The sequence below is a fragment of the Ovis canadensis genome, chromosome 8, assembly GCF_042477335.2.
Source record: "Ovis canadensis isolate MfBH-ARS-UI-01 breed Bighorn chromosome 8, ARS-UI_OviCan_v2, whole genome shotgun sequence".
NCBI classification, from domain to species: Eukaryota; Metazoa; Chordata; class Mammalia; order Artiodactyla; family Bovidae; genus Ovis; species Ovis canadensis.
The window spans coordinates 36,466,058-36,478,411 of NC_091252.1; the positions used below are offsets into that span (position 1 = coordinate 36,466,058).

Here is a 12,354-nt window from a genome sequence, read left to right on the forward strand (position 1 = left end):
GTTCTTAGTTCTCCCTTAGTTGGATTCTCTTAGGAATCGAACTGGTGCCCCCTGCAATGGAAGCTGGGAGTCTTAACCACTGGACCACCAGGGATGTCCCATGAATTTTTCTTTAACAACAGCAAAAAGCTACAGGGCAGCCTTCTTCCTGATCTCACAGTTTCAAAGTACTATTTTAATAATTTCTTTTTCCTTCATCATCCGCACTCAGTGCATTGCTCCTATGGTTTTTCTTCCTATCGGTGAATTTTATTCTCCTCTTTTAAAACCTGGGGGAGCAATAGGAGCATAGAGTCTGGAGCCAGACTAACCTCCACGACTATGTGACCTGGGGGAAGTTACTTAACCTCTCTGTTTCTCATCTATAACAGGAAGATACTAACAAGGCTACTTCATAAAGCTGTTCCACGGATTTAGTGTTGATACAGGAAAAGCACTTAGAGCTGTGTGGAGCACAGATGAAGACCCCTGCTACCACAAAAGCGGTTACCCCTCACATCCTCTCTTCTGGGAAGGGACGCCCTCTGTGACCAGCCTCGGCTTGCCCTTCTCAGCAGTCACATATGTAACCCAGACAGTGTCCTTCCGCATCTGGGGACACAGCCATGCTACACTTTCCCTGCGCTTTTCTGATTTTAAGCACGCAAATTTCTTTTCTTTCTGACATTTCTTAAATGTTTTATTTAGCTTAAATGACTTCAGGAGGTACTAAATCTACTTGAGGCTTTGCCTGATTACAAATGGCCGTCATTAAAAACATCAAATTATGACATGAGGGTCGATCACGGTGATGCCTCCTGGGCCTGTGACAAGTTTCCTTTAGCCAGATGTTCCCATCTTTCGTTTGCTCCAAAATGTTTCTGTGAGGTTGGGAGCCCAGAGAAGCATGTTGTTCGAAGAACAAACAAAATCGTGAGAACAAATCGGCTCTGTTTGAAGACCGCCTTAGTGAGTAAAGGGCACGTGTTTTGGTGCATGTGTTCAGGAATATTTATTCTGGCTGACCTGGGGACACTGGTCTTCAACTATGTTCTCAATAATTGCTGCTGCCCAAAACGGGCGTCTCAGTTAGTGAGGTATCGTTAGACACTGTTCTCGTGGTATATCATGGGTGAGTGTAACCTCTTCCCAACCTGATTCTGTGGTTCAGACTTTGGGTTTTATTTAATTAATTAATTCTTTCTTTCTTTCAACCAAAATGTGCTAAAGTGCCAGGCTTTCCACTTGATGATGGAAATAACAGCAAGCATGTTACATGAGTTTTTATAGTTGTCAAAGTGCTTTGGGTAGATGACTTCACTTATTCCTCTGAACAGCTCCATGAGATAAGTGATCTTATTCCCATTTTACAGGCAAAAAGAAAAGGAAATAATGCAAAGAAAAAGTAAAGGGAAACGAAAAGAAGTTATTTATTAACTGACCAAAGATCCTAAACATGGAAAGGCAATACAACCGAGCGGCGTAGACCTCAATCCCTGAGCTTATCTGCTGCTTTGCCCAGCACAGCACTGAGTGCAAAGAGTCACTGAAGAAACACCTTATATGAAGACAATTCTGATGTTGGTAAGATTTCAGGTTATGTCTGGGTAAGTGGGAAAGGATGGTAATGAATTCCAGGAGCCTTAAAAAAGGAGGAGATTAACAATCCTGGTCCAGCCGAGTGTGTGTGTGTGTGTGTGTGAGTGTGTGTGGCAGGGGATGCTGGGAAGGACAGGCAAGCCTTAAAGGAAACTAATGAGGGTGAGGTTGATTTCAGCCTGGGGGAGAGGACAACCTTTCCAGAATGTTATAAACTGACCTCAGGAAAAAGGAAACACTCTCCATGCCTTCACCAACAACTTGCAGCCAGCAAAGTGGTTCCAGATTTTTGGCAGCCTTTTAAATTAGCTTCAGTCCCAAATTCAAAGCAGAAGCTGCCCTAGATTCCTTGGTTTCTCAAAATTTCCCTTTTCAGTTGCACCAGGCAACTCCAGATACCCCTCACTGATGAGTTCAAAGACAGTGGCTTCACAGATGAACCGATGAGTCTAGTATTTACTGGAGGCCAGCTGCAGGCTCCTCTCGGTGAACCGTGCTGTGATGAGGATGAGCAGTATCACAGATGGCACGCTGGCCAGCAGCAACGCTGCGTGCCGGCAGTGAGCTTGTGGTACACCCTCGTGGGTGTGTGTACTCAGCCAAAGAGGTTCCAAATGAGTGGGAAGTAGGATCAGATAGGTGGCATGGGGCCACATCACAGAAAGTCTAAAGAGGGAGGAGGTTAAGTCGGAGGCTTTCGTTAAAGTCTAGTGACACAGTAGGTGCGTGTCCAGATGTGCTGAATACACACAGGCGCGCATGATTTATTTATTTGTTTGCATGATTTAAATCGAGCATTTTGTCCCAGACCCAGGACATTTCCTTTAAACTTAGGGGGTCCTGGGTGTCAAATTGTGTTAAAACACTTATATGATAGGCACAGCTCTGCAGAATTATTCTGAGATTAGAGAAGAATGGAGGGCTACACGTTCCCTCAGTAACTTTTGACTCCCTGAATCTGATCCCTGGGAAACAGGGGAGAAGCTGAAAGAGAAGAATGCTTGCACATAATGCACCCTGCAGATTGCTGAATAACAGAGAGACGGCGCGTGGAAGAGAAAAGAAGCCACTGCTGTCACCAGATTCTCCTCCTGCCCAAGTGCGGCCCCGGGAGAGCAGCCACAGGGAACACAGAGAAGCAGGTTCACCATCGCCTCTGCCGCAGTCCTGCTCAACAGCCATTTCAGCAATAGTTCACACCGTCCGACGACCAGATCTTAAGTGCCACGAATCCCTGTGCCCTCCCGACTCCCGTCCTTCCTAATGTATCTTGTTTATTGTTAGTGCCAAAGACAGAATGTGCAGAAATCTGCATAGTGAGGACTGACTTTAGGTGGTCTCTGCATCTCCAGCAGAAAGTCTTGCAGATGAAGACTGTACTGGTCCACAGAGGATGCCTTCAGAAGCCAGTCAACAGATCCGATCTCACCAGAATCCTCCTGGGATAAAACTGTGGGCTCTTAGTTTTCTCTTGTCACTCCACCTGCCTTCTGTCTGTACACAAATCACAGCACATTCATCTGACCCTCAGACCAGCCTTAGGGCAACTGCCATACAGCTTTGTATTCTAGCCCAATCTTAATACTTTGAACATGAGAAAATCTATTAGGGCAAGTTCATTGTCTCAGTGTACAAGGAATCTGTGATGAGTACCAGCAGGGAGCCTCGTCCTAGAGGGAGTTGGCGAGTGGAGCCTACAGCAATACAGGGGTAGAATGATTCCTGGCCTAGATTTCTTTCCCTTAAATTTGCCTGAACAGCTCTTAGAGCAATTAAGAACAGCAAGATATTTCTTCAACAGTCCTTTTCTTTCCCACAGTGTGAGGCCCGAGCAGCAAGAAGCTGGGCCCTTCCGTGAAGGCCCTCTGCTCTTGGGTTTTCTCTGTGCCACTTGACTGAACCATGATTTACCTCCGGTGCAAGCCTAGGGTTTCTCTGGATGCCACACTTCTGAGCTGTATCAGTTGATTTGCATTTCGTTTGGCCAATAAAAAGGAGGAGGTTAGCAATAGAGACTTCTAGGTATACATATTGAGTTCAAACCCAAAACCCATTACTCCGTCCAGGTTTCACTGACTCTGCTACTCAGGTAGATAACCCAGAGGTCATCGACCTCATAAGCCCACACTTCTGTAAAGTGTGTTCCTAGGGCTGCATGGAATGGAGGAGGGAATGAGGAAGAACAGAAGCCAGATTTCTCTGTCTTTACCTTTTGGAGGGCAATAATCACCCCACCACTTGGGAATTCACAACCCAGACACATGATGCTAAAAGCTCCTGCGAGGAGACTGGCTGCCCTCTGACCCTTTCACCAGGAATTAAACTCTACAGCTTAACTTGTAGCTGTGTCCTTCAACTGGGCATATTTACTCTGTGTATCAGATATCTTGCCTCACAAGATGAGAGATCCTGTTTAAAGATCAACTGGAACGCTGAGAGTTTTTTTCTATGGACCCTGCCCTCTTTGACATTCAGGAAAGATCATCTCAGCTCACGTCTGATTAACAAACAGTAACGGCAGTGGGTCTACTACTCTTGGAGGCGCTTATCCAACGTCACCATCAGTAATCTGTTATCACTTTAGATTAGTAGAGTCAACTGCTTTCACAAGTGCTTGGGTGGCAAGTACCTGTGCACAACAGGATGTGGTTAGACAGTCAAAACTCACATGTCTTAGCAGCCCTATGGGGCTGGATGACACAGAAAGCCTGGAAACCCCAGCCCAAAATGTGTAGTGTTGACTGAAACTGTCAGAACATGTAGTTTATTTCAACATATGTTCATATATATACATATATATACACACACACACATACATATATATGTATGTTTATTTAATGCCTGCCACATGTAGTGCTTGGTGCTATGGGAAGTAAAAAATCAAGACACAGTCCCTGTTGTGTAATGAGGGTGTAAGGTACAACAGACTGAGATAAGCCATGTTTTAGCTCCATTCTGGAAGCTGTATGATTTTCTAAGTTTTCCCCCTCTGGCCACGGAAAAGATTTGAATACTCCATACAGACAACCATCTAAAGTGACACCTGAGAAGGTTCTTGGATCAAGGATTTTTAAGGACATGCTAGAAGCATTTACTGGGGGAAGCTGGACCAGTACCCTGGACTGAGAGCCAGATGTATGTTACACAGAGCGCACTTAGACATCTCTGCACACACAACTTCAGATGATGGTGTGCGTTGGGATCCAAGACATAATTCCACCTCTTTATCATTTGGGAGCTGATAAAGGAGTTTGCTGCCAACTGGCTTGAGTTCTGATGTGTTCAGGCGCCTCTTCTCCTGGGCCGCCCCTCCTCTGTTGGTTGCTGCCTGACTTGGCCTCTCTCCAGGCTGAGTTGCAGCTCTGTGCCTCCCACACACTGGGCACCATGCTGCCTGCCAGCTGAATCTTTCCCTGTCACTGGGGGACTGGCTCTCTTACACCCTCTCTCTGCCCCACGGGCTGTCATGAGTGTGTTCTATGCCCCATGTTCTCTGGGCTTTTGAGTAAAATGGTAGAAGGGAAGCACGTGATGGAAAGAGTGATTTCCAGTGTTCAGAGAGAGATAAAAATGCATCCTGCCTGGAGCAGAAATAAGACTCCTGACATTGTCTGTTGTTAGCTGTCCTGCGGCTGGTTTTCCAGCTTGGTCTTTGACACCGACAATCATGTGGGCTGGGTAGGGGTGGAAGTATGAAAGGCTTGACATAGAAAATCACAATCATGGGGTGCAGAAAACCAGCCACTGCAACTTTACCTCACTCCACCCTCTTTCCATCCGCCACATGGCTCAGTAATAGGAAAGCAATCTAAATGCTGTGCACGTGTGTCCATGGTATTGCTTCCTCTAAGATATGAAAGTATCCTCAGGATTTTTCATGAACTATACTTGTTGTTCACCAACATGAAAAGCTTACCACTGCCTTCCTTGCATGGTTTTTGATTCATGGACCTGCGCTTCACCCCAAATCCACAGCCTCTGTCATAACTGCCCACCCCCTATGAGACTGCAGTCTCTGAGAGGGCAGGCCTGAAGTCTGACATGGTCTCAGGTTATCTCCATGACTAGCATGCTGCCCAGCACAATAGGAGGGCTCAATAATTTACTGATTAAATAATGCGAAGATAAATCGTTAGCTCTCAGTCTAGTCCAGGGTAGGGGAATCATGTTCACTCACCCCCATCCATTACTCCAAGATGTCTCACTGTAACATCCTAAATCCCAGTGGAAAACCATCAGCGTTGTCAGAAAGGCAACAGAACAGTCAAAAGTAGGCAAAAATTTATTATAAAACGTGTGAGACATCAGCCATGGTTCTATTCTTTTTTTTTTTCATAGAAGTAGAAGGTGAGGGCAAATGAACATCCTGAGCACCGTACAAAGACAATGACTCCAAGCACCACAGCCGCGGATCTGGTCCCCACCCTCTCTGCAGCACCACCATCGTCCCTGCAATCTGTCCAGGCACGGGTCATAGACCATCGTGGTGTCAACAGCAGACAACTGAGTTCAAGTCCTGGTTCTGCCGCTTGCTGATTGGTGGGCGACTGCGGTTGCGTGCTCCCAGAATTCATATGTTGAAGTCCTACTCCCCCAGGGACTTCAGAATGTGACCTTATTTGGAAACTGGGGTGTTGGCAGATGTGATCAGTGAAAATGAGATCATGTTACAGAAGGGTGGGCCTCTAGTCCAATATGACTGGTGTCCTTATATTAATAAAAAGAAGAAATGTGGACGCAGAGACACACAGAGGGAGAATGCTGCGTGAAGACACGCGCAGGGCCAGGGACAGCCACAGCTAGGGGAGAGGCCTGGAGCAGAGGGGGCATGGCCCTGCCAGCACCTTGATTCAGACTTCTGGCTTCCAAAACCGTGAGAAATGATTTCTATTGTTTAAGCCAGCCAGTCTGTAGAGCTTTGTTACGTATGGTAGCCATGGGAAAAGTAATACAGTGACTTTTAGCAAATTAATTTCTTTGTGCCAGAGTTTCATTGTTTTTTTAAAGAAAAGATTAGTAATGGTCCCTATCTCAAGAAAATTCAGTCCGTGGTTGGTTGAATTCCAAGGCATGGAATCTGAGAATACAGAAGGCTGACTGTACTTTCATTTACTAGGCACTAACTTTGCACCTTCCCTGTGCTAGAGGAGAGCTAAGGATCTCGCGTGTTCTGGTGTGACCTGCCAGGGAAGAATATTTTATATTATTTTATTATTTCTGATACGGAACCATTAAAAGTAAAATGATCCTAGATTTTCATCAGTTTCTTCTCTACATTTCTAACTTTCTCATAATTTACATAACCCCAGAAACTCAAGAGACTAGGAGAACTTTAAAAGACTCTATGAATGAAGAATTGAAATAGCTAACAGGCTAGTGGGTGAGGACAAAGGAAATTAAGGAATTACTATTCTCTTTTCATTTTAAACAAAGGATTCTTTCCTAAACAAAGGATCTCTTATACTTCACACCACTAGTGAAACTTAATTACGATGTGGGAGTGTTGTAGTTTCTTTGGGAAAGGGGTGTGAATATCTCTACTCCCTTGGCTAAAATGGCCACCAGGAAATTAATTCATCATTCATTCATCTATCAACCATTCAGCAAGTATTTATTGAGCACTTACTATGTGCTAGGGCTTCCCTAGTGGCTCAGACCATAAAGAATCTGCCTTTAATGTAGACGACCTGGGTTGAATACTTGGGTAAGAAAGATCCCCTGGAGAAGGGAACAGCAGTCCATTCCAGTATTCTTGCCTGGAAGATTCCGTGGTCTGAGGAGCCTGGTGGGCTACAGTCAATGGGGTCGCAAAGAGTCGGACATGACTGAGCGACTAATACTTTCAATATGTATTAGGTACTACTTTAGGCACTGGGCATATGGCAATGGATAGAACTTTTTTTTTAATGGAAATGTGTTTTTATTTGTTTTTGGGTGCACGGGGTCTTCATCACTGCACGTGGGCTCTCTCTAGTTGTGGTGTGCAGGCTTCTCACTGCAGAGGCCTCTCTTATTGCCGAGCGCAGGCTCTAGCGTGTGCCAGCTTCAGTAGCTGTGGCACAAGGGCTTAGTTGCCCTGTGGCATGTGGGATCCTCCCAGACCAGGGATCAAACCCGTGTGCTCTGCATTGGCAGGCAGATTCTTAACCACTGGACCACCAGGGAAGCCCTGGACAGAACTTTAAAAAAAAAAAAACTATTTCTTCATAAACTTCATATTCTGGTGCAGGCAAAGGGCAATCAACACAATAAGTATATAAAATATATAATATAAATACGTACGTCAGATCTTCATAAGCTCTAAAGAGAAAATGAAATCAGGGGCATAGTGGAGTGAAGGGTTTCCATTAGGGGAGAAATTTTAAATAGAATGACCAGGAAGACCTCATGAGGAAGGTGGCATTTGAAAGCCCTGAAAAAGGTGAGGGAGTCAGATACCCTAGAGAAGAGCACTGTGGGCAGAAGGGACAGCGAGTGCAAAGGCCTCAGGGCATGAGAGTTCAGGGAACGGAAGCCAGAGCCCTGTGGCTGGAATAGAATGAGAGGTGAGAAGTGTGTGAGGGCATGAAGAGAAGGAGGTAGGCGTCGAGTCATAGGGGGCCCTGAAGTCATCCTGAGAATTTTGGCTTCTGCTTTCACAACTGAGCACACGCGTCCTCGGGGCCCCAGGGCACCATGTGGAGGGTCTCTGGATGCTGTTTGGTCTCTTCTTGACTATGTCAGGGGCAAGAGGATGAAGGGAGACGTGCTAGAGGCTCTGTGATGATTCAGACAAGAGGTGGCAACGGCCTGGACAGGATGGCAGGGGCAGCAGCTGGATATATTCTGAAGGCAGAGTAAGCAGGATTCACCAAATGGGATGTGAAATACGAAATAAAGAGAAGGGTTACGACTAACTCTAGGGTTTCTGGTCTGAGCAGTTGGAAGAATCGAAGTTTCATAGCAGACTTACAGGCAATCTCAGGAGTGCGATTCTGGATCCATAGGGTTGGGTTCTAGACACCTATTAAGCCTGGTATTCAATTTTTTAAATTTATTTATTTATTTTTGACCACAACGCATGTCATGTGGGATCTTAGTTCCCCAACCAGGGATCGAACCCACGCTCCTTGCAATGGAAGCACAGAGTCTTAACTACTGGATCACCAGCGAAGTCCGCTGCCTGGTATTCGATTTCCTTCTATGACTGCCTAATGAATTACCACAAACCTGGTGGCTTGAAATAACCAAATGTATCCTCTCACAGTTCTACAGAGCAGAAGTCCGAAATTCGTTTCAGTGGATGAGATCGGGGGGTCAGCAGGGCCACCACAGGGCTCCAGGAGAGAATCGGTTCCTTGCAGCTTCCAGCTCCTGGTGGCTGCTGGCATTCCTGGGCTCCTGGCATTCCTGCAGCACTTCAAGTTCTGCTTCCATGGACACGTGGTCACACGGCCTTCTCGTCTTCTGTGTGTCAGGTCTCCCTGCCCCTTCCTCTTGTAAGGTTACAGGTGATTGCATCTCAGACCCACCCAGACAAACCAGGAGCATCTCCGTGTTTCAGTACCTTTAACATAATCGCATAATCATCAACTGCCCTTTGCCATTTAAAGTAGCACACATATGTGGCAGGAACTATGAGGCAGATATGTTTTGGAGGTAGCCTCAGCCTACCAGACATCCAAGTGGAGATGTTGCATAAGAAATTCCATATATGAGTCTGGATTTCAGGGGAGAGGTACAAGCTGGAGGCATAAATCTACAAGTCATCAGTATTTATGTTCATGAGGCTGGACCACCCAGGGAGTGCCTGAAGAACAGGATGTCCAAAACCCAGGCCTGGGCCCCTCCAGTGTTCACAAGTGTGGGATACTGGGAGAAGTCAGCAAAGGAGACTGAAAGGAGCAGATGGAGAGGCCAGAGGGAAACTGGGAGGCTTCTGAGAGGCACCCACTGGATGCTTCTGAAACAGCAGAGAGTAATCAACCGTATCAAATACAATGATGGGTCCAGTAACAGGAGCTCTAGGAGTACTGGGTGTAACAACGTGGAGGTCACTGTCAATCTTAGCAAGGGCTGTTTAAATGCAGAGAAGGGGTCAAAAGTCTGATGGGAGAGGTCTCAGGAGAGAATGGAGAAAGGAACAAGAAATAGCAAGCTCTGACAACTTTTCGAGATGCTTTGCCCTGGAAGGCAGTACTCAAAACAATCCCCTTACCTGTCTTCACTTTCAGAATAACTGCGAGAATGGCCATTGGAAATGTTCTAGCTGAAATTCTAGGATTCAGAAAATAGGTGGATGCTGAAGATTTCACCTGACTGTTTCATCCAAGGTCTGCCTCGTGAGTCCTTCTTTACCACCAAGGCTGACTGCATTCTGACAACTCCCCATGAAAGAGTTGTCCTGAAGTTGAAACACAGTCTCTGTGGTCAGAGGGACTACACCCTCTCTCAAACCCCAAACACAAGGAGGGAGGCCCTGACTCTTAGAGATGTGCTGTGAAACCCCCTCCCAGGCACTGAAATATCGTTAAATAACAAAATTTCCAAGCTGGAGGGAGCCCTGCGCCATAGTACACACAGTCTGGAGATGTAGAGCTAACTAGCCTTGAACTAGGCAACTTTCCAAGTCTCTCAGAGAAGTTTATTTATGCCTCGTATAACTGAGGGCAATGACTACAGTCTTTGATTTTAATTCCACATTTGAGAAGGTGTGAGGCATTCCTTTAATGCTGTTGGAGAACCGCATGGGTAAATTAGCACAGGCTTGCAAGGAGTTAGTTAAGGAAAATTACACGACTCTCTCACGAGTTTCTAGAAGACACCAGAATGGACTTTTCAGAACCATGACACCTAAGGAGACAAGACCAGACTCCAACAAGGCTGGAGGGATCGTACTAGTTGTTAATTGAGTGCTTATTCTACGACAAGCACAGCACCAGGTGCTTCTTGTGCTTTATTGCTTAATTCTCATAAGAGTCTTGTGAAGCAGTTACTTCTGTTAAACTCATTTTAAACCTGGAGGAAAATGAGGTTCAGGGAAGTCACATGGCTTCAGGCCGTTCCCATGGGAACTGCAGGTGAATGCAAAACCGCAGCAGGTGGATCCTTGTCTATGGGGGTGAAATGCCTGCAGTTCACCAAGGAAGATGGAACCAGGGCTTCAGGGAAAAAGCCAACCTGCTTCATTGTCCTACTTCCGAAAACGCTTTGGCGAAAGCCAACATCCTTTAAAAGTCTCCTCTGGAGAAAGAAAATGAAATTCTTCCTTTGTGAATTGAGACAAAGCCACAAGGGACCTAGAAGGTACGTGATTCAGGGTGCTCCTTATGTAAAAGAAACCTTGTAATTACAGATATTCATTTCTAGACAGAGCAGTCCTCTGAGTTTATTGAGGGAGACTGGGGTTTGGTTATCAGCCCAGTGGACTGTGCATGTTAAAGAGGGAAAGAATAAATGTAGCTTCCATTTGCTACAGCTCGTGTGCCCAATAGGATTTCCCCCCTATAGCAGTTATTTTAATAAGGTGAAATTTAATACAACACCAGTGTTTAAATACCCCCAGAGAGTAAGCGGTGCATGTGTTTTGGCATATGAAGGAAGAACTACTGGTTTCCAGAAACTTAATGGGTTACCCAAGGCCAGATTTAGGCAAAAGTTCTCAAATAAAAGTGATCTGCAATAGTTCTTTTGATCAACACCTTCTTCATTTAGGAAACCCCAGACAGCCTCAGGTGTCAGCTACCTGCAAGTAGAAAAAGCAAGGGAATTCCAGAAAAACACCTACTTCTGCTTCATTGACTACGTGAAAGACTTTGACTATGCAGATGACAACAAACTGGAAAATTCTTAAGAAAATGGGAATATCAGACCACCTTACCTGTCTCCTAAGATACCTGTATGCAGGTCAAGAAGCAACAGTTAGAACCAGACATGGGAACAACAAACTGGTTCAAAATTGGGAAAGGAATGTATCAAGGCTGTATATTGTTACCCTACTTATTTAACTTCCATGCAGAGTGCATCACACAAAATGCTGGGCTGGATGACTCACAAGCTGGAATCAAGATTACTGTGAGAAATATCAACAACCTCAGATATGCAGATGATACCACTAAAATTGAAGAGAAACTGAATAGCCTGTTGATGGAGGTGAAAAAGGAGAGTGAAAAAGCTGGCTTAAAACTCATTCAAAAAACAAAGATCATGGCAACTGGTTCCATCTCTTCATGGCATATAGAAGGGGAAAAAGTGGAAACAGTGACAGACTTTATTTTCTTGAGCTCCAAAATTCTGGCAGATGGTGACTGCAGCCATGAAATTAAAAGACATGTGCTCCTAGGAAGAAAAGCTATGACGAAACTAGACAGAGTATTGAAAAGCAGAAACATCACTTTGCCAACAAAGGTCCATACAATCAGTTCAGTTCAGTTCAGTCGCTCAGTCGTGTCCGACTCTTTGTGACCCCGTGAATCACAGCACGCCAGGCCTCCCTGTCCATCACCAACTCCTGGAGTTCACTCAGACTCACGTCCATCGAGTCAGTGATGCCATCCAGCCATCTCATCCTCTGTCGTCCCCTTCTCCTCCTGCCCCCAATCCCTCCCAGCATCAGAGTCTTTTCCAATGAGTCAACTCTTCGCATGAGGTGACCAAAGTACTGGAGTTTCAGCTTTAGCATCATTCCTTCCAAAGAAATCCCAGGGTTGATCTCCTTCAGAATGGACTGGTTGGATCTCCTTGCAGTCCAAGGGACTCTCAAGAGTCTTCTCCAACACCACACTTCAAAAGCATCAG

General features: G+C 45.6%; 1 long non-coding RNA gene across 1 annotated transcript; it reads left to right on the forward strand.

The window, feature by feature from the left end:
* Positions 1 to 1,016: 1,016 nt before the first annotated feature.
* Positions 1,017 to 6,550, forward strand: LOC138444728 (uncharacterized). The gene is made up of 3 exons (XR_011258563.1): positions 1,017 to 1,111; positions 1,353 to 1,563; positions 5,917 to 6,550. It is a non-coding gene; the product is annotated as an uncharacterized lncRNA (long non-coding RNA).
* The last annotated feature ends 5,804 nt before the right edge of the window (positions 6,551 to 12,354 follow it).